This window comes from Leptonychotes weddellii, chromosome 1, assembly GCF_054177405.1.
Source record: "Leptonychotes weddellii isolate Sample4059 chromosome 1, ASM5417740v2, whole genome shotgun sequence".
NCBI lineage: Eukaryota > Metazoa > Chordata > Mammalia > Carnivora > Phocidae > Leptonychotes > Leptonychotes weddellii.
The window spans coordinates 44581356-44603408 of record NC_138369.1 but is presented as its reverse complement, the minus strand read 5'-3'; the positions used below and the strand labels follow the sequence as shown (position 1 = coordinate 44603408).

General features: G+C 47.0%; 1 long non-coding RNA gene across 1 annotated transcript in view; it reads left to right on the top strand.

Moving 5' to 3' along the window:
- Nucleotides 1-22053, top strand: part of LOC145721888 (uncharacterized) — a 243903-nt gene that overhangs the window by 64928 nt on the left and 156922 nt on the right. The window contains exon 2 of the long non-coding RNA XR_014145885.1: nucleotides 18604-18648. This is a non-coding gene — a long non-coding RNA (uncharacterized LOC145721888). The remainder of the gene's footprint in view (nucleotides 1-18603; nucleotides 18649-22053) is intronic.

Sequence of the window (22053 nt, the reverse complement as noted above, 5' to 3'; positions counted from 1 at the left end):
TTATGTGGAAAACCCCAAAGACTCCACCCCAAAACTGCTAGAACACATACAGGAATTCAGTAAAGTGGCAGGATATAAAACCAATGCACAGAAATCAGTGGCATTCCTATACACCAACAACAAGATAGAAGAAAGATAAATTAAGGAGTTGATCCCATTTACAATTGCACCCAAAACCATAAGATACCTAGAAATAAATCTAACCAAAGAGGCAAAGAATCTGTACTTAGAAAACTATAAAATACTCATGAAAGAAATACACAGAGAAATGGAAAAACGTTCCATGCTCATGGATTGGAAGAACAAATATTGTGAAGATGTAATAAACTTTTTAAGAAACTGCTCGATTGTTTTCCAAAGTGCTGGTACCATTTTACGTTCCCACCAGCAGGTTTTGAGAATTCCAATTGTGTCACATCCTCACCAACATTTGCTATCATGACACTTTTTTGCTTTAGTTGTTCCAACACTTGGGTAGTGGTTTTAATTTGCCTTTTCCTCCTGACCAATAATGTTGAGTATCTTTCCAAATGTATAGTTGCCATCTATATATCTTTGGCGAAGTGTCTGTTCAGACCTTTCCCCCATTTCGTACTGGGTTGGTCCTTACTTTTGAACATTCTTTATATCTTCTGGATACTTATCCTTGATCATACCTATAGTTTGCAGATATTTTCTCTGAGTCCATGACTTGACTTTTCATTTTCTTAGCAATATCTTCCAAAGAGCAGAAAGTGAAGTTTTGATGAGGTCCAATTTATCAACTTGTTCTTTCATGAATACTGTTTTTGGCAGTGTATCTAGATTTGCCTGTGCATATGGTAGCAGAGCTGTTCTCCAGTTTCTGTCCCTTGTTCCATCAGTTATTGAGTGAGAGGTCCTGCAGTCTCCAACTATGATGTGAATTTGTCTGTTTCTGCTAGTATTTCCATCAGTTTTTGCTTTGTGTATTTTAAGCCCTCTTCCTAGGAGCTTAAACATTTATGATTGTTATGCCCTCTTGATGAATTGACTCCTTTATCATTGTGAAAGGACCTTCTTTTTCCCTGCTAATATTCTTCTCTGAAATTCACTTTGTCTAATATTCATGTAGCCACTCCAGTATTTGATTAGTGTCAGCCTGGTATATCTTTTTTCCTTTTTTTTTTTTTTTTTTTTGCTTTTGACATATTTGTGACTTTATGTTTAAGTGCATTTCTTGTATGCTGCATATAGTTGTGTCTGGCTTTTTAATCCTGTTTGACAATCTGCCTTTTAATTGAGGGGCTTAGACCACTTATATTTATTGAGATCGTAGGTACAGTTAGCTTTAAATCTCTCATCCTGCCATTCATTCTATCTGTTCTTTGTTTCCTTTTTCCTCTTTTCTGCTCTCTTTTGAATTGATGGAATGTCTGATTCTATATTGTTTCCTTTGTTGGTTTATCAGCTCTAATTATTTGCTTTGTTGATTTAGTGGTGTCTTTGGGATTTATAGATCTTGAACTTATCCCAGCCTATCGTCAAGTGATATCACTTTTTTTTAAGATTTTATTTATTTATTTGACAGAGAGAGAGAGACAGCAAGAGAGGGAACACAGGCAGGGGAAGTGAGAGAGGGAGAAACAGGCTTCCCACTGAGCAGGGAGCCCGATGCAGGGCTTGATCCCAGGACCCCGGGATCATGACCTGAGCCGAAGGCAGACGCTTAACAGCTGAGCCACCCAGGTGCCCCAAGTGATATCACTTTACACACAGTATGCCTTATAACAGTGGACTTCTGTTTTCCTCCCCTGGGCTTTCGTACTGTTGTCATGCACTTTACTTCTGTGTATAAGCACCACACTATTTTGTTATTTAAACAATCAATATCTTTTATAAAGTTTTGAATAGTTTTTAAAAACTTATATATTTGCCTATGTGGTTCCCATTTACAATGCTCTTCATTCCTTGTATCTGTATTCCCATCTGGTATCATTTTCCTTCTGTCTGAAAGACTTTCTTTAACATTTCTTATAGTACAACTCTGCTGATAATTAATTCTTTTGGGTTTTATATGTCTGGAAATGTCTTTATTTTGCCTTTGTTTTTTGAAAGATATTTTTGCTCATAGGTTTACAGTTCCCTTCTTTCTGTATTTTAAAGATATTGCCCCCACTGTGTTCTCATTTACATTGTTTCCAATGAGAAATCTGTCATCATTACCTCTGTTTCTCTGTATATAATGTATCTTTTTTTTTCCTGGCTGCTTTCAAGATTTTCTGTTTATCACTTGTTTAAAGAAATTTAATTTTGCTGAACTTTGGTATAGTTTTCTTTATGTTTCTTGTGCTTAAGTTTCAGTGGGATTGCTGTGGGGGGGGGATGTTTATAGTTTTGATCAGATGTTGGAAATGTTTCAGCCATTAGTTCATCAAGTACTTTTTCTGTGCTCCCTCCCCTTCTTTCTTTTGAGAATTCCAGGTACAAGGGTGCGAGGCCACTTACTGATGTCCCACACCTCACCAATGCTCTATTCAGTTTTTTATTCTCTCTTCTCATTGTGTTCTGTTTCAGATAGTTTCTATTAGTGATTTCAAGTTCACTGGTCCTTCCTTTCACGCTGTCTGATCTGCTGCTGGTCTTACTCAGTGTCTTGTTCATTTCACACATTATCGTTTTCATCTCTAGAGGTTGGCTAATGCCTTTTTTATATCTTATCTCTATTTGACTTTGTGAGTATATGGAATCCAGTTATAATAACTGTTACTATGTCCTTATCTACCCATCCTAACATCTGGGTTAGTTTTGATTGAGTGACCATCTCACTGTGATTATAATTCCCTACTTCTTTGCATGCCTGATCATTTTTAATTGGATTCTAGACACTGTCTTTTACCTTTGTGGGTGCTAGATATTGTTGCATCCCTGTCAGTGTTCTTGAGCTTTGTCTGAGATGCAGTTAAGCTACTCAGAGGCAGTTTGACCTGGAGGGGGGAGGGGTCTTGCTTTGCATATTTGTTAGGTGAGACCTAACAAATTGTTATTTCAAGACCAGTTACTCACCCCTACTGAGGCAAGACCCTACTGGGTGCTTGACTCAATGTTCCATGAATCCAGAGGGTTGCCAGTCTGGCTGGTGACAGCAGGCCTTGTTCCTTTTACCCTGTCAGATGATTCTTTTTCTGGCCTCTTCACACCCAGGCCAGATCAGTACTCAACTGAATACTGGAGGGGATCCATCTCCTGATCTCCAGAGATCTCGCTCTACACTTTTCTCATCTCTCCAGTCCTCTGCCCTGGACTCTCAGCTCTGTCTCCTCAATTCAAGGAGCCCACTGGTTTCTACCTGGGTTCTCCCATCCTGGGCTATGACCTGGAAACCTCTCAGGCAGTAAGCTGGGGCAGTCACTAGGATCATCTCTTATTTGCCACCTCTCAGTTATCACTGACCATCATTGTCTGATGTCCCACTGCAAACAAGTTAGTTCTGTATGTTTTGCCCATTTTCAGGTTTTTTGCAAGTGCAAGAGTAAACTGGTTTCTGTTACTCCATCTTGGCTGGAAGCAGAAGTCCCTTGATCAGTTTAAATCAGGAAAGCAATGGACCAGCTTCACCTTTTAGAACAATCCCTGTTTCTAGAAGTTCTTCCTAACCTACCTGGGGTCTTAGACATCTGGGCCCGTCTGCCCGAGTGAACTCATTTTCCCAGCCTCCTCCAGCCCAGAAAGGTGGTGTGGGCATGAAGCCAGCCCTTCACGACCAGCCCTGTACATTTCCTGGGAAGTGGCCCAGCCTCCCCCACTGTCACCTCACATTTTTTGTCTGCAGGTCCCTGGCACTCAGAGGCAGGGAGCGTTTGGGTGAGTGAAGCCACTTGTCACTGTGTTGGCAAGAGCAGGGAAGTTGATGCCAGGACAGCATTCAAGGGCCACAGGAAGAGAAATTAGCCTTTACATTAGAGCAGCACTTCTGTATCAGGCTCATCCACCTGTGGGGTCAGCAGGTCAAGGACGTTTATCCCTTTCTTAGGGGCTGTAGTTGTAGGAGGTCACACAGATGTTAAGTGGCATACTTTGTGTGTCTGAGTACTTGTGCAGGTTTTGAGGCCCAAAGTGGCTCTGCGGGGTCCCCTGGCCTTGCCCATGTCCCTAGGAGGCCCAGCAAGAAGGCCTGGGAGTGACTCAGAGCCACTGTCATAGCTTTCTTGCAGGCAGGAATCTCTCTGAGCTGAGGGCCGAGGAGCACTCAGTGAAACAGCCCCCCAGGGGACCACTTGCAGAAGCCTGCTTTGCCTGGTTGGAGCAAAGCCGGCAGGGATCAATGAGGACAACTGAGAGGGCGCCATCCTTGTCAGGGAAGAGCAGAGCTTTATGGAAGGATGCCTGTGGATGCTGTGTCGTCACTGCATGTAAAATGCTACCTGGGAGGAGCTGGTGGAATTTTCCACCAAGGCCAAATCACAGACTATGCTAGACAGCAGCCTCCGATTCTTGTCTGTCCCTGCAATCCCAAGTGCTCAGAACACTGGAGAGTTTGAGGGGAAGGGCTAAGGTGGGCTTCAGAGTCTCAGGACAGGGCAAGAAATGGCACGTGAGTACAGTGGAGAAACTTCACCACTGTACATGGCTAAGAGCCAGAAAGTCGTATTGCCTTGTGTCCTCAGGATGTCATTGGTGAAGGGAGGGGGACCACATGTGGCTTTCAGAGCTGCTTCCTGATTACTTGTCCTATAGCACTAACCACGAAAACTCTAAACCACAGCCTCCAAATTGGAGGTCTTCAGGCTAATCCTGTGGACACATGTCTAATTTTGTGTACATTGCATTATCCTGCCTGCTGGTTTGAACTGGAATTAGTTGCCAAAATCCCCAAATTGAGTGATGTCATGGAAAAATCTGGATTTCCAACTTCTCTTGAAAATGTAGAAGCCCAGGCAATCGTGAGCTGAGTGGTGGCCACTCTCCAAGCTGCCCACCGCCCAGTCCCCACCATACCCTATTGCCTCCCACACCCCGAGGACAGTGGGTACTGACTGATTTCTGTGGACACTCAGCTCACAATCCTGGGAGTACTGGAAGGCCCTGTCCTCCATCAGATAGGGCTCGTCTTCCTCTAGTTTCCATGTGAGGGGTCATCTCCCTCTCCTTTGTGACAGCCTCAAACTGAGTGACACATTGCTGTGTCTTCCTGGTATACCCAACTCAGACCTCCAAGCCTCCTGACAAAGAGCCCTGGCTCCGCATACAATGGGGCTTCCTCACTAAACCTGCCCCTTGAAGGAGTGATCTGAATCTCATTCCTAGGAAAAATGGAGCAGTTGTTATTCTGACAGAGGGCAAAGCCTTACACAAAAGGCATGGCATGTGAAGCTCTCAGTCCTAGGAGCTGCACAAGGGAGGTGCTTGGTTGTGGGGGGGGCAAGGGTCCTTCTGGGTAAACTGGCTGGCCTGACAGGGGTCACGGTACAGAAGGCAATCATGTGTGCTTCCTTGGAGAGAACAGGCCATCCCTCTGAAGGCAGGGGGATGACTCACATGGCCTGTGCTGGGTTCTCTCAGCCTTCAAAGACCATGATTGGTGGCTCCAAAAGGGATGTTTTGTATTTTCTTTAGGTAGCAATGACCTCCCCCACCCCCAGCACATGTTTCCTCAAGGACACAGAGAGAAGGTCCTGGGACTCTTTGGCATTGGGAGATCGTTAAGGGTCAGGGGCTGGTGTGGTGCATCTATAAGAGGCCATGAAAGGTGCACTTCTTGAGTGGGGGAGTGGGCCTCCCCTAGTGATATCGCCCAGGCTGAAATGGACAGAGCCCCCAGTAGGGTCACCTTGGGATACAGTGCTATGTTAGATATTGAAGCCATGGAAGCCAGGGTATTGCCATGCAGCCATCATGGCCAGCTAACCTTGAGTTGGCTACAAGCAGGTCACATGGCCTCAGCTGCCTTGAGCATGAGGAGGGAACATTTCGCCTGCAGGTGCAAGTAACAGAACATATAAGGAAGTACAAAAGTAGTAAATGCCTGGTAGTGGAAGCTCCCCAGGTTGATTGAGTAGGATCCAGTGCTATCTCATTGTGTCAGCCTCATGGCTGCAAAATGGCTGCCATTGCTTCAAGCCTTACCTCCTCACAGGGAAGCATCCAAAGATAGGAAGAAGAGGGCAAGGAAGAAGGGCTCTCCTTGTACCTCTGTCTTTGTACTGGGAAGGGAAACCTTTTCTGGGATCCCTCCAACAGAAGTCTTAAAGAATGGGTCAAAAGGGACCCTTAGCTGGGAGGGAGTGTGGGAAAGTGAGTGTCAGTCATTTCCTGTCTCTGCTATGTCTTGACAGCATGGAGAAGGGAAGGAGAAAGGTTATTGGGTGGACAACAACCAGGCTACCCTGCCACAACTGTAGAATGGAGTCTGGACTGAGAATCTCAGGGGGCTGCTGGCAGATGCCCAAGAATACACCTTGTCTAAGCTTTGTTCCTTAGGGTTATTGTTCCAGAAAGTGTTAGAATATTAAAGGTTAAGTTAGTCTACCTCCCCTGGCAAGTTTCCAGTTTTTCTTGCCCACCCAGTGGCCCCTATGAAGAGCCAGTGGTTCCATGTTGTGTCCTCATTTCATTACAATCCCCATCCCCATATCCTACCCTCAGGAAAGAAGGCATTTGATTTGAACAAATGCATCCTAAATTGTTAAGGCTGATGGGGCTCAGTCTTGGTCCATGTCTATGAACAAACAAGGGCTTGTTGACCTCAAAGAATGAATCATCAATCAATATTAGGTTTCCAGAGGGTGGGATTTGGAAAAGAAAAATATATTGCTTCTGGGGAGGGGTAGCAAATATGGGATGGAGGGAATCCTATCCTGTGTTATTCCATTATTGCACAGCAAGAACATTTAGGAAACAGGAGTAGGGTAGAAGTAGCATTTATGGAGCATACAAGTATATTAATTCATTTAATTCTCACAGTGACCCTGTAAGATAGTGATTAGAATTCCTGCCTTATAGATGAGGAGAGAGAAGCTCAAGGAGGCTGTCAATCCGCCAAGGTCACACAGCTGGAAAGCGGCAGATTAAGGGTTCCAACACCAGGCCCATATTGCTCAGGGTCCCTGGTCCTAACCAGCCCCTGCATATCCTTGCCTTTTATCATCTTCATTTCAAGGGGCCCTGACTCACCCAGGGCCTCTGAGGGCCCAGTCAGAAATCACACAAAGACATTACTACCTGCATCTGAATGCCCTTATTTTCCCCAGGAGCCCACAGCTCCCAGTGGGGCCAAGCCTCATGGTAGTGCTATGCCCTTCAGTCAGCCAGCATGGGGAGGAGGAGAACAGGAGAGCTGATCAGGGGGCAGAGGTGAGCAGCAGGTCTAAAGGGCCTCACTGTCCCTGGGCTGTCACAGCACAAGGGCCCAGTGACATTGGGGGGACCAAGCCAGGACCTCAATGTCCAAGACTTTGCAGGGCCTTGTCACCTGAGCCACCTGCAGGGGGCCTGGCAGAGCATCTTCTTTAGATGCAAAAAGAGGATTAGGAGAGAGGAAGGGACCCATCAATGCCCAGTGTCCCTGTGTGGCAGGGCCAGAGCTCAAAGCCAGGCCCTCCTGACTCATTCAGTTCTCATTCCAGCTTATCATAGTCTCAGAGTATTTCATCAGAGATTTATGAAGCACCTGCCTCAGGCCAGGCCCTGGGATAACCAGGGTGAGAGCAAGGCAAGGTCCCTGTTCCCACTGGGCCTCTGAACAATGACAGCTAGTGTGGAGGGACACTCTTGAAACCAACCAAACAAAAAAATCATCTGCTGGTTGGAGTCTGTCCAAGGCTGCTGCCCACTGCTCATGAAGCACAGAGAGGGAAAGGATATTCCTGAGATCACATAGCAAGATAGTGGCTGAGCCAGGCCTCAAAACCGAGTCTCCCGATCTAAGCAGGGGAACTCTTGGACCTACTTCACATTAACTTCAAAGTCCATTTTCTTTTCTGGATGTGGGACAATATTTTGGTTTTGGGCACAGACCACTTCGGGTGAGAAATACAGCCCTCCTGAGACTTTTCCTATAAGAAACATGCTGGGAAATTGACAGCATGTCTTCCGAAGAGTGGTCTGCGATTTTAATCCTGAAGCTACGTCTGACATGGAGCCACGTCTGCTCCTTGTTGCTCAGATTGCAGGGGACCCAGTGCTTCCCCTGTAAGGGAGGCCAAGCACATCATTCATGGTGTCTGGAGCCCTAGGTTCTCTTCTGGGCTGCCAGGCCCTGTGCAGGACCAGCCTGGGGGTGGGAGTGGGGTCTGTCCATGGTGTCTACAGTAGCCCCTTGGCAAAGACCCTCTCTCCCAAAGCCTGGACCTCCAGGAGCCCGTCCCAGTTAACTTGGAGCTTGGGTACCACTGATTCAACAGGAGGCAGAGTGATCAACAGCACAGGCTTTACTGCTGGATTGAGCTGGATCTGAATCCTGGCTCTGCCACTTACCACCTGTGTGACCTGGGGCAAGTCACCTCACCTGTCTGAGCTTCAGGAGTCCTTATCTATGAAATATAATATTAATAATATTCACAAGCAGACTTGTAGTACAACTCTCTTCCTATCTGAGGTTCCTATAGGTAGGAAAGTCGGAATTCCACTTGGTTATTAATAGTAATGTTAAATACAACAAATCAACATGTAGTTCAACTGAATTAAGAAACAGAAAATTCTGGGTAACAACAAATTTGGCAAATGCTTTTCCCTTCTGATTTATGCCTAGGTTAATTTTTTACATTTTTAACAAGTGTTTATATATAGCATTTACTAAGTGGCAAACTCTGTGCTAAGCGCTATGCAAATATTGACTCATTTAATCCTTGCAGCCACTCTCTGAGGCAGATACTATTTTCCAGACTTACAGATGAGGAAACTGAGGCACAGAATAAGTAACTTGCACCAGGATATGCACCTGACCCATGGCAAGGCTGGGCTGCCAAGCCAATCCGTGTGGCCTAGGAGCTGTGCACATCACCACTTACTCCCCTCCTTTTCAGCTTTTTTCCTTCTGAAACACATTTTCCCGTGTACAGTTGATCAGCTCAAAGGAAGAACACATCCTTTCTCTACCCAAGGACATAGTCGAGAGACTGTGTCATTGGAAGATAAAAGGCATGGAATCAAATCCCCACTCTGTCTCCTGCTCAGCTGTGTGATGCTGGCAAGTAATTCCCCCCTCCCCTGGGTCTCACTATCCTCATCTCTAAACTGGGCTACTGTCACCACCTACCTCTCAATTAGAGGGAAGTGAAATCAGCCATGGATGTGAAGTCTTTCTAGAGTCTTAAATGCACTGTTTGGGGCTTGGGGAAGTTAAATAGTCAGGATCATAAAGCTGGTTTTCACTAAAAAGTGTCCAGCACCTGCGAGTTGCCTTCCATTGTCTATGAGGATCCAGGAGACTCACAGTGAAACCAGCAAGCAAACAGCAGCCCCCGCCCACCCCCGCCATGGCAAGTGGTCATCCCATCCCATCCCACCCCTGGCCCTGCCTGGGCTCTTTGTCCAGGATTCAGGTGTGTTTACAATCAGATGCTAAAAGGCACAGCCCTCCCTCAATGCACAGCATCGATACCCATGTGGGTCGTAAGAGGATTTCTGCCTTTTGTTGCTTGGCAATATTTTGTTTAAATGAACTTATGCCAGGGATTAATATAGTTTGTGAGTTTAACTGCTTACTTGGCAGGAAGGGGAAAATGAACAGAGTTTGAAGAAATCTGGTGTGAAAACAGTTTTTAGAATGCGGGTGTGCAGATGAAGCTTAGGGGTGTGGGATGTGGAGCTGGACTCCGGAGAAAGTGCCCCTGGTTTTCATCCCCGCTGGGCTATTTCCCAACTGTGGGACCCTCCACCTGCTACCATCTCCTCGGACAAATAGCAGCCCCTACCACGGGGTGGGGAGGCGAGAAACAGCCTGTGGCAAGATTGCACGATGCCAGATATTCAGCACATGCTCAGGAAATAAAGAGTCAGTGCCCTGAGCCGGCTCTGCATCCCGTGCCCCAGCACCCAAAGGGGGGCACATTAGCACATGGGAGGCCTTCAGTGAAAATGTGTCAAGTCAGCCAATGAATGGTAAATATAGTCAATCCTCATTCTTCACAGATTCCATGTTATTTATTAAATTCACCTACTTACTGAAATTTATTTGTAACCCCAAAATCAATACTCAGGGTGCTTTTGCAGTCATTTGAAGATATGTGCAGAGCAGTGAAAATTTTGACTCCCCCTAATGTGCAAGTTCCCACCTGAGGCTGAACAAGGTGTCACTCCACCTTCTGGTTTCAGCTCTTGTATGGAAACAACTGGGCTTTTTTGCGGTCTACTTGGTGCCATGTTTTTCACATTTTTGCACTTTTTGTTGGTGACTTGGCTGTTTAAAAGGGCCCCCAAGTGCAATGCTGAAGTGCTGTCTAGGGTTCCCAAGCCCAGAAGGTTGTGGTGCATCTTGTGGAGAAAATGCATGTGTTAGAAGATGTTCATTCAGGCATGAGGTACAGTGCTATTGGCAGTGAATTTAGTGTTAACAAATCTGCAGTAGATATTAAATAAGAAACGCTCATAAAACAAAGTTCTGTACTGACCAGTTGATGAAAATACTATGAAGAGAGGTTCTCAGGAACCTCACCCTACATTGTCCCTGGGAGCAGTGGTTGGCTATTCACTAATTCAGTGTTCATGGAGACTTTATAGGACCTGCCTTGGTCCATGGGGCTGAGATTGAGTTTTAGTGTCTTGAGGGACCACATTGAAAGGGGACAGGGGAAGTCCTAGTAGACCTCACAGGCACACTCCCCTGCATGTTAATTATTTGCCAAAGCTTGGATAAGAGCTGTTCCCAGCTGCTATCCACTCTTTGGCCACCACCCGGTCTGGGACACCATTGTCTCTTGTCTGGACACTGGTATGACTGCCTCACTGCTGTCAGCCTCCCTTCTGGGCTTCCTATATCCATTCTCTACATTGCAGTGACCGGTCCCCTTACTCTTCGACTTTATGCCCTTCAATGGCTTCCCATTTTCCCCAGGAAAAAAACCGAAAGCCCTGCTGTGGCCCATGAGTTTCTGGGTGGTCAGGCCCCTGTCCACATCTTCAGCTTTATCTGATACCACACTGCTCCATGCTTTGTGCTCCAGTCACACTGGCTGCCTCTCTGATCCTTGAACACACTGCGCCCCTGCTGCTACACGGCCTTTGCACTTGCTAAACCTCTCTCCCTGTCTCATTACCCACTCCCCCACCTCCAACACCTATACCTGCTCACAGCCTGTGTGCCCTTCAGGTCTCAGCTCCTGTCACTTTCCTGACAACCCTGCCCCAGAACAAAGTGGTCTCCATGATGTAGCCACCACCATTACCCTTTCCCCTTCACAGAACATATCTCAGTGATGTTTCACATTTACTTGAATGACCATTTGGTAAATAATCATCTCCCAGACTTTAAACTCTACAAGATCAGACATCAGGGCTGCCTTGGCTTACCACTGAGTCCCCAGAGCAGAGGAGAGGGCCTGGCACAGTGTAGATGCTCAATAAACTTAGTAAATGAGCAAACAGCCTTTCCCATGTTGCCCGTGGGGGCAAATCCTACTGGACAAGATCCAGGCTCTCCCTTGCAGTTCACAGATTGGAAGGACTATGAGCTAACATCTGTGGAGCCCAGCCACGTACATGGATGATCTTTAATTTTCACAACCATCCAACAAAGTAGAGAGCTAGCTAATACGTCCCCATACTGGAAGAAAATGATGATAAGGCTCAGAGAGATGGGAGAAGTGGCTCAAGGTTGCATAGCTAAGGGGCACCTGGGTGCTCAGTTGGTTAAGTGTCTGCCTTCAGCTCAGGTCATGATCTCTGGGTCCTGGGATCGAGTCCCATGTCAGGCTCTTTGCTCAGTGGGGAGTCTGCTTCTCCATCTTGCTCTTCCCCTTCACCCCGTTCATGCTCTGTCTCTCTCTCATAAATAAAATAAAATCTTTAAAAAAAAAAAAAAGATTGCATAGTTAAGAAGGGTCATGGGCAGGATTTGCACCCAGGCCTGGCTGACCTGTGGTCTGAGCCTCCCCCTCTAGCCCTTACATTGTCTTCTCACCTTTGGGCTGCCCACACCCTGCACATGACAGTTGTATGTGTGAATGGATCCATCATTTAGGGGACTGAGGACTTGACCTCATGTCACCAGCCTTTCTGATGTCTTCTCGTTTGAATACACTAGTCTTAAAAGCAGAGCAAGATGGAATATACTGGTTTCAAAGGCATTGTGGATTCTATTCTCAGGGGCTACTTGATTGTCTGGCTGCCTTTAGCACATCACTTTGCCGAAAGGTGCTCACCTCTTAAGGAAGCCAAGTCCAACTGATGGATGCAGTGCCTGCTGGCAGCATTGGACATGGTCTAGGATGCTTTGGCCTCTGGTAGTTCCTGGGGGGTCCACAGGATGCTGAGATAGTAGGACTCATTGGATTCAACCCCTTTATTTTACACACGGGGAAACAGGCCCAGGATAGGGAGGGAATTCATCCAAGATCAGAGAGTTTCAAAAGCAAAATGAAAAGCTGAGGCTCTGGCCTCCCTGGGCAGTATTGCTCATCTTTGCCTTGAGGTCAGGAAATGCCAGGAAAATGTTTGTTCTCTACCAGTCTATTATGGTATCTGAAATTTCACCATTAATTCTTTTGTCTTAGAGAAATTTTTGCTAGTTCTCTAACAGAATGAAAATACCCTTGGATGGGTTGAAGAGAGGAGGGATACCCTAAGTCATCAGCCAAACAATTTATTCATTCATGTCTTCATCCATCCATCTATCCCCTTGTCTCTCCATCTGTATTTCCATCCTTACCTGACTCTCCATCCATCCATCCATCCACCATGGCTCTCCCATCCATTCACCCATCCATCCATCCAACCCTTCCCCTTCTCTTTCCGTCTATATCTCCATGTATCCACTTATCTGTCTTTCCCCTCACCCATTCACCCACCCACCCACCCCTTTTACCAGATTCCCATTGAACACCAATTCTGTGAATGGCTACATGGAATAAAAAGATGAAGAGTCTCAGTTCTAGTCTCTGCAGAGCCCCCCATACCCTGGAGGCAGCAGATCTGTAAAGCCACATTTCTCCTGCACTGTGAGGACCACACTAAGGGAGGTGTTGACAGCTTGGCTTTACAAAGAAGAGATGACCAAGCAGAAAGTGTCTGGAGACCCTGGGCCTGAGTGCATCACCCCAGCTCTTGCTCTTCATTGGCTGTGTATCCTTGGGTAAGGCCCTTCCCATCTGGACTCAGCGTACCCATCTTTGATGTGGGCAGGTGGACTCAATGAATGTTTCCCAGACTCAGTCATTCATATACCTCCCTCCACACCTGTAGATGAGATCACCTGTACTGAAAAGTACTTAATGTTTTTATTCAAACGAGCTCCTTTTTTTTAACCAAAATACATTTTAGGATGAAGCCTTATTGATACCATAAATGGAAAAAAAAATGGTAACAGCTGTCATAAATAGAAAGTAACTGTAAAAATACTTGAAAAAGGAAGGCAAACTGCTAATGTTGTTAAATTCTACATAGACCTTGCTTCTCAGCGATGAAGGCCCGCTCTCCTTGGTTGATAGAGAACTTAGCAAACTCTGGAGAGGTGTTAAATATAAGCTAGGACCCAACAGAGACTCTCCCCTTGGAATAGCCATTCCTTGGGGAGAAGCTTCCTTGCAGTCTGCTTCAAAATCAAGGAGTGGTGGTGGAGGTAGGGGCTACTCCTGCCCCAAAGCAGGAAACTGCTTTGGAAGCATCAGGCCAGGTGCCGTCCTGGCCACTTTCTTCTAAGCCCTCCCAATATGCCCTGGGCCCGACCTGTCTTGAGAACTCACACCTCCCCTTCAAGCCTCCCAGGAGCCAAAGGTCAGGCCATGAGCCGGATTCTGTAACTCAAACCAGGTGGTATCTGCTTCAAATCCTGACCGAGGAGGGAAACCAATATGGAAATCTGAAGCTGTCCCTTTCCAGAGCTTGGCGAGAGTCAGGTGCTGCCTGTCACTCAGAGAGGGCCCTGACCCATTCTAATCTTACCTTCTGCCACCAGACTCCTCCACCACATCTCCACCACCCCTCATCCTTGACCCAGGGTCCCCAAAGCCCATGACAGTGTAGAGTCCCCAGCCTGTAGCCTTTCTGAATTTCCCTGTGGCATTAACAGGTATGATCAGAAAACAGTGTCTCTCACTCATGCCAAGACCCAAAGTGCCCAAGTAAGCCTTCACACCCTTGGAAGACGGGTGGCCTGGTGGATGGAGCCAGAAGACCCAGGTTTGGGTTGTGTTGTGCTCTGATGGCTCCCTGCATGTCCTCACCTCTGAGTTTCTGGTTGCTGCTGAGCCTCCTCCAGCAATACTGACATCAAGGGTATTATTTACTGGAAAAAAATGTTCCATTTTCGATTCAGATTTCGGAAGGATATTTGAAATCTTAAAGCTGCTGCCAGCTCTGTTGAGGGACACAAAAAAGCCCACTTTCTCATCTAGCCTTGGCTCCAGCCTGGGGCCATGGCAGAGAGAGGTCATCTTTGCACCAACCAGCCCCTACCCCCAGATCTGAAAGGCCACGCCAGAATTGCCCAGAAGGGGGAAAACACAGCACTGGGCATTGCCTTAGAAAGTGCTTTTTCTCTCTAGTTAATAGTTATGGTCTCATAGGCGGGTCGTGCAATTCTTTCTTTCCTTCTTCCCTTCCTCCCTCCCTCCCTCCCTTCCTTCCTTCCTTCCTTCCTTCCTTCCTTCCTTCCTTCCTTCCTTCCTTTCTTCTTTCCTTCCTTCCTTCCACCAGGGCTGGAGGAGGCAGGACATGAGCTAGAAAGTCCAGAGCCCCTGGGACCTAATGACTTGTGACTTTATTGACTAAACAGAACTGAGAATCAGATACACCCTAATTGATGCCCAATTTGCATAGAAAGAAGTTCAGGCTGGGCAAGACTTCCCACTGGAAATTAGTCCCTGAATTCACAAAGGGTGGAAGTACTTGGAAGTATATTTTCCAGGTCCCCTCTTCCGAGAAGCCTCCCCTGGTTGCTACCCCCAAGTCAAAATGATCCCTCCCCCAAAATTCTCACTCCAGGTGTTTTGTAGAACCATTTTACCCTTACTCCATTCTTTCTTGCAAGTTTTGCGTTAGCCAGTGTGAGATCCTCACTACTTTATAAGCAGTTTGAGAGCAAAGCTTGTGGTTTATTCTTCCTTGCATGGTCAGCATTTTTCAGAAACTCACTGTGCACTGGACACAGTGCTCAGTGTTTTCCCTGCATCCTCTCCATTTTACCTTCACCACTGCCCCTCCCCTGCAGTAGCTGTTTCTATCCCCATCTTACAGAAGAAAAAACTGAGGCTCAGGACGTTGAAGTGACTTGCTCAAGAAAACGGGCCAGTAAATGATGAAGTAGAGACTTGAATGTGGGCCCTTGTTTCCCTTTCTTGGCTGCTTGTGAAATTGGGCTGACTGAGTCGTAGATAATCCCACAGGCATGCTGCTCTCCTGGGGCAGCGACCCGAAGCCTGGTCTGTCCTGTCTCTGCAAGGCTGGGGTTGGAGCCCCCACATAGCAACCATGCTCCAAGCTCAGTCCTGTCTCAGCTTGTAGACTGTAAGAGGATCCAAGGTGTGAAGTGGGGTCACCTGCAATTTAGAAGGGCAGGAGGTGTAGACTGACAGCTGGCATGGTCTTCAGGCTCCCATACCCACTGCCCCTGTGCCCAGACTCACCCCAGGCCTTCTGGAGTCCTTGTCTCACTCCCCCTCATGTCACTCCAGAACTTTCCAGCTGGGGGGCTGCTGGTTTCCCCACCAATCACTCTCCATCTCAGCATTCATGTTTATTTGTGGGCAGAAAAAACTTGGACACAGAGTTCACAGCTGTTGTTGGTATGGATGAAATTTTAACAGTGTTGACACCGAAGAACCATTCTCCCTGCAGTTCTGGTTTGGACCAGGGGCTGGGGTTGGTCCCCTTTCTTCCGTAATTAAAAATTCACCAGCAAGGACAGCTTGCTCATCAATCTTTCATCTCAACAGTCTCTGTTGGAGAAGATGGGGGCACCACTGATGAGGCATGACTGGCTGCCCAGAGCTCCAGACCTTGCTACCATGTGCATGAGTTCAGGGCCTTGGGTGGGAAGCAGGTGGGTCCAGCTGAGCCTGGGGGGAAGCCCCTTGAACATCACCAGAAGGGTACTGGGCATGACAGGTGGCCAGTGCTGAGCTTTCCACCTCCTATGACCTGAAGGCATTGGGAAGGAGCCAACAGAGGGTCAGAAAAGTGAATGTGTGGAATAAAATGGTCAGGAGGCATCTAAATAACCACAGGGCTAGTCTTAGCCAATCAAAACTCAAAAGTTGCTAAGAGTAGATCCTAAATGTTCTCACTACAAAAAACAAATGGTAATTATGGGACAGGATCTACAGATATACATGTTACTTAACCCCAGGGTGGCAATCATTCTGCAACTTATAAGTGTATCAAATCAATGTGTTGTAACTTACACAATGTTATATGTCAATCATATCTCAAGCTGGAAATATAGATATGATACATCTTCCATGTTTTAGCCAAGTATAAAAAGTTAATGGAAACTCTCCAGTTTAAAAAAAAAAAAAAAAAAAAAAACACCACAGCAAAAACAAACAAACGAAACCTTAATGGGATAATATGTGTGAGGACCTCAGCATAGGGCCAACCTAGAGAAAGCATCCTAGTCCCTGTTGCTAGTTATTATAATTGTTGTCAATGTTGTTGCCTCTGTTCTAGAACTTACCTCCTGTGCTGGTTTAAGGCACGTTAGGTAACTTCTCTGGGACTCAACTTCCTCATCTGTAACATGTGAATTCTAACAGTACCTGCCTCCGATAGTTGGGGTGAGGAGTAAATGAACTGGGGATCCCTCAGTGTTGTAAAATCGCTATTGAGCAAACCCAGCCTGACATCAGTCTCCTGGCCTGGTCAAGCCCTGGTGGGATAGGTTGGTGGGCGAACCAGACACTGGCTCTGCCACTTTCTGGCTGTGTGGCCTATGCAAGCCCACCCATCTCTTGGCCTCAGTTTCTCCATCTGTACAAAGCAGATGCCAGAGCAGGTGATCTCCTGAGTCAGCTCTGGTTCTGGCTTCTATGAAATTGTGCACATGGCTGCCTCTTGTCAGGCTCAAGTTTTTCCCAGAAGAGTTTTAGGGAGGGGAGTTCTCAGGTGACCACTTTGTCTCCATGACTGCTCTGTGTCAGCCTCATGCTTGTAGGTTCCCTGCAGCTCTGCTCCCGGCCTCTGTGAACTCTGGGCTGGCTGTCTTTCCAGGAAGGGGACAGTCTGGTTCCATAGTGAGAGGAATTTGAAGAGTGTCCAGTGGAAGAGAACAGGCAGAGGTGGCAAGAGGACCTTAGGGCGTGGGCCGGGTTCCAGGTGCTGGGGGATGGCTGAGCAGGGCTCAGTCCAGGTGAGCAGAACAGAGACATGTCAACTAATGAGTCGTTAGGGTGGCACTGAGCTCCTGACACTTGGTAGGACCTGGTTAGCCTTGGCTCAGATTCTGAAGGGTGTGGGTCCTAAGGATGAACAGGGTATAGAGAGGCAGGGCCACTGTGCTGGACATCTGCCGCTTGCCCCTTGAGATGACTCTCCACCCTCTCCTCACTGCCCTGTGCCCTAGGAGATGACCTGTAGTCATCAGTGCACTTCCTCCCCTCTCTGGCTTCCTGTTGGCTTTGGCCAATGGGGAGCTCTAGCAGGATATAAAGTGAGGGGGCTGGGGAGAAATGTTAGGGTATTTAGTCTCCAGCTCTCTCCTTCAGGATCACCTTGGGGTGGCTGCTTGCCTTGACCCCAGGTGACAACTCCTGCCGGGTGTCCTCTCTGTGCCTGGGTCTAGAAACCATTCCCTCTTCCCACTCCCTAGAGGTGGTGGTAGCAGAATCCCCGCCTCTGCTCCCCCCAAGGAAACTGTACCACTCCTGCCCACACTTTTGTGAAGAGGTCCTTTATTAAGCCTTCAGGATCCTGCCTGGTTCAGCCCCCCAGAGCTGCAGAGCAAGGGTACTAGAAAGGGATGCAGGAGAGGAGGCAGCAGGGCCCCCACCAAAACCATGTCTGGAATCTGACTCCATCTTCTTACCCTTGATTACTCTGAGGGACCAACCTGGCATTCTCCCTCCAGACTTCTGGTTCATGTGTCTGGACCAGGAGAAGGGAAGGGAGGGGAGGGAGCCCAGGCCGGTCTGAAAGGGGAGCACACCTGGGCTGTGCAGTCCTGACAGCAGACGCCCCCCCCAGCAGGGACGTCACCGTCAAGCACTCACGGGGGCCAGATAGGTTGGGATTGGGGAGGATTTGTGGGCCCGAGCAAGCAGCTGACGTGGCTCCAGCTCGTTGCTGGCCTGCTGGCCCGTGGCCCAGAGGTACAGCTGTCCCCAGAGGAGTCAGAAAGCCGGACTTGTGCATGAAATCCCTCAATTTCTAAATACCGGGATCAGTTCAAATATTAAATTTTAAACAACCAGATCTGAATCTGGCCACCGGTTTGTGACCTGGAAAATACAAGTCCCTCCGACAGACCTTTCTGATCTCCGTCTCGTTTGCTCGTAGGTTTCCCACACCCGGAGAGCAGACTGAGAGCAGCCCAGGAGATAGGTGAGTGTGAGAGCCAAAACCCCTGGTTCACCTGGAGGGACTCAGGGACCCACTCACACCTGGGCACATACTTCGGCACCATTACTGGACCCGGTTTAGAAATGCCTGATTTGCAGACCATGTGTCTGTACCACCTCCGCTCTCCCCACCCCTACTGCCCTGCCACCCCAGCCCTTCCTAACCCTCTTCCCAGCACCAGAGCTCTCAGCAGGCGCTCCCCAAAACCTATGGGTAGCAGTGGAGGAGGAGGGAAGCCAGAAGCAGAGCTGAAGCTGCAGTTTGGGCCTATTTCCTGAATGTGATTTCCCCACTTCCCAGTCCCGCATAGGGCCTGTGTGTGACCACTGTACCTCGGTGTGATATTCTGCCAAAATACAGGGGCACCTGGATTAATATATGGTCTTTTGCAGTAAAAAGCAATATTCTTGTGTGGGTTACAGGGCTATCATATCAGTCATTCATACTTTAGTATCTTTTAATGCTATCTGATTATTTTTTGGTCACTACCTTGCTGGGGTCAGCCACACTGAGGGGTTTTTTGATTTTGGAATTGAGAAGGAAGAGCCCTGCACAGAGGCTGGGGCAGCCAGGGTAGGGCCAGGGGCAACAAGGGTCTGGGGGTCTGCCGAGGACGTTTCTGGTAGCTCAGTGACTGTGTGGAGCTGGCTCTGGGAGTGCCATCTTTGGCCCCTCTCCTGGGTGGGTAAGTCCTCTGGGGTCTGTGACCTTTACCACCATGATATCCCTGGGAAAGCATGCCCTCAACTCTAAATCATCTGTTTACAAACATTTGGAGACCAAGGCCCTTGCTTGAGGGACTGTCTGGGAGTTCTCTGGAACACGCCAGCTTGATGCCCTGCCAATGGCCTGGGGTTGCTATTTCCCCAGCATCCTGGGAGAAATCATCCTTCCTCTGGGTGGCTGTGTGTGGAGCTGGCTTCACTCCTAGGTGGAGTCAGCAGTTGCCCCAGGGTATGATCGGATAGAGCGTGTTCGGATAGAGCCCTCCCTACCCAACATCCCCTCCCGCCCACTGTCACACTGCCCAAATCACCATCTGGGTCACTCTTTGGGAGAGGATGAGGAAGAAGCTTTGGAAACTTCCATCAAAATGACAACTGAAGGTTAGTAGTGGTTATTTCCAAATTGTGAGATGATACGCAATTTGAGTTTTCTGTGTTTTCCATTTTATGTATCAAACACATGCTACTTTGATATTCCCCCCACCACCACCCCCGGATGCTGTCCAGGGTGGTCTAGTGACCCAAGGTTTCTTGCGTTCATTGTAGAAATTATCTGACCAGATTGGCTCCAGCCAGTAGCTGGGCCTCAGGGAACTGGGATGTGGGACAGGTAAATTTTGATGGAGAAGCAAAAAGTGAAGCTGGGGAAGGATTAAGGAGCTGTCAGAGGTGAACATGGTCTCCTCCGATTCTGCTGCAGTGGTGAGCTAGAGAGCCAAATCATGACCTTTTTTTTGAACATAAAGTGGACGTGGTTTGTTCCCTCAGTCAAAGCTCCACCTTCTTCCCTTTCCTTGCTAAGTAAGCAGGCTCTCACTTGAAGGGAAACTTCATTGTAGCCAGGGATGGACGTCACTCTGTTGCATTGACTGTGGCCAGATAAGCTAGGTTTTCTTTATTCTTTCTTTCTTTGCTTTTTTTTTTTTTAAGATGTCTAAAATTACAATAGACTCTAGGGAGCTTTCAATATGTGTGGTCAGAAATTGATAAATTCCCTAAAGTGGCATAACTTACTAGAGAGTTTTAAGAATTTTTAAAAGTTTCCTCTTTCAGAATGTAAGTAACCAGTAATTCTACTTCTGGGAAATTTGCCCTGAGGAAATAGCCTAAGATGTGTACAAAGACTTATCTACAAGGATGCTTATCACAGCATTATTTATGTTTGTCAAAAAATAGAAAACAGTGTGTGTATCCAGCAGCAGGGGATTGGGGGAGCCCATTTTGGCACATGCAGATAGTGGAAGATTCTGGGCAGCCACTGAATATGGTTTGAGATGAATTTTTAATAATGTAGGGGAAAATGGTCATGTTTCAGTGTTATGTGAAAAGACGATTTGCCAAAATTTATCCTGACTACATTTTTTAAAAAATGGGTAGAAAGAAACAAGTAAGCAAGGTAGAGAGCAGAGAAAGAAAGAAGATTGGAGAAACAGATACCAAAGTGTGTGTATGTTGGGGGGTTAACAGGTGACCTATTTTCTGCTTTGTGCTTTTCTGCATTTCTAATTTCCCACAGTGGAATGTTCACTGTTTCTCGAAGAGCAGTTACAATTAAGAAAAAATTCCCTATCCCCCACCTAGGTGTGTGTGTGTGTGTGTGTGTGTGTGTGTGTGTGTGTACATTTTGTCAGTCTGCTGTATAGAAAAAAATTGTTATATTGTTACTTTTCATTCTAAAGCATTCTTTTCCTTATAACATTTTTTTAAACTAAAACCAATGTCAGTGCCACATAATGCTCTTCCATCCCTTGAACTGTGGTTCTGAGAGAGCTGGTTTTGGGGGCTGTATTAGTTTATTAAGACAGGCATAATAAAATACCATAGACAGAGTGGCTTAGACAATGGAAGTTAATTATCTCACAGTTATGGAGGCCAGAAGTCTGAGATCAAGGTGTCAGCAGGTTTGGTTTCTTCTGAGGTCTCTCTCCTTGGCTAGATGGCTGCCTTCTCCCTGTGTCCTCATATGGTTAGTCATACCTCTGTCTGCGTTGTCTGTGTCCTAATCTCCCCTTTTTTTTTAAGGTGAATTTAATTTTTTTATTATTAACATATAATGTATTATTTATTTCAGAGGTACAGGTCTGTGATTCATCAGTCTTACACAATTCACAGTGCTAACCATAGCACATACCCTCCCCAATGTCCATCACCAGCCACCCCATCCCTCCCACCCCTCTCCACTCCAGCAACCCTCTGTTTCCTGAGATTAAGAGTCTTTTATGGTTTGTCTCCCTCTCTGGTTTCATCTTGTTTCATTTTTTCCTCTCTTCCCCTATGATCCTCTCTTATTTGTCAAATTCCTCATATCAGTGAGGTCATATGATAATTGTCTTTCTCTAATTGACTTATTTCACTTAGCATAATACCCTCTAGTTCCATCCATGTCATTGCAAATGGCAGGATTTCATTTTTTGATGGCTGCATAATATTCCAGTGTGTGTGTGTGTGTGTGTGTGTGTGTGTGTATACACACATCTTCTTTATCCATTCATCTGTGGATGGACATCTGGGCTCTTACTATAGTTTGTCTATTGTGGACATTGCTGCTATAAACATTGGGGTGCAGGTGCCCCTTCGGATCACTGCATTTGTATCTTTGGGGTAATTGCCCAGTAGTGCAATTGCTGAGTCAGCTTTTTGAGGAACCTCCATACTGTTTTCC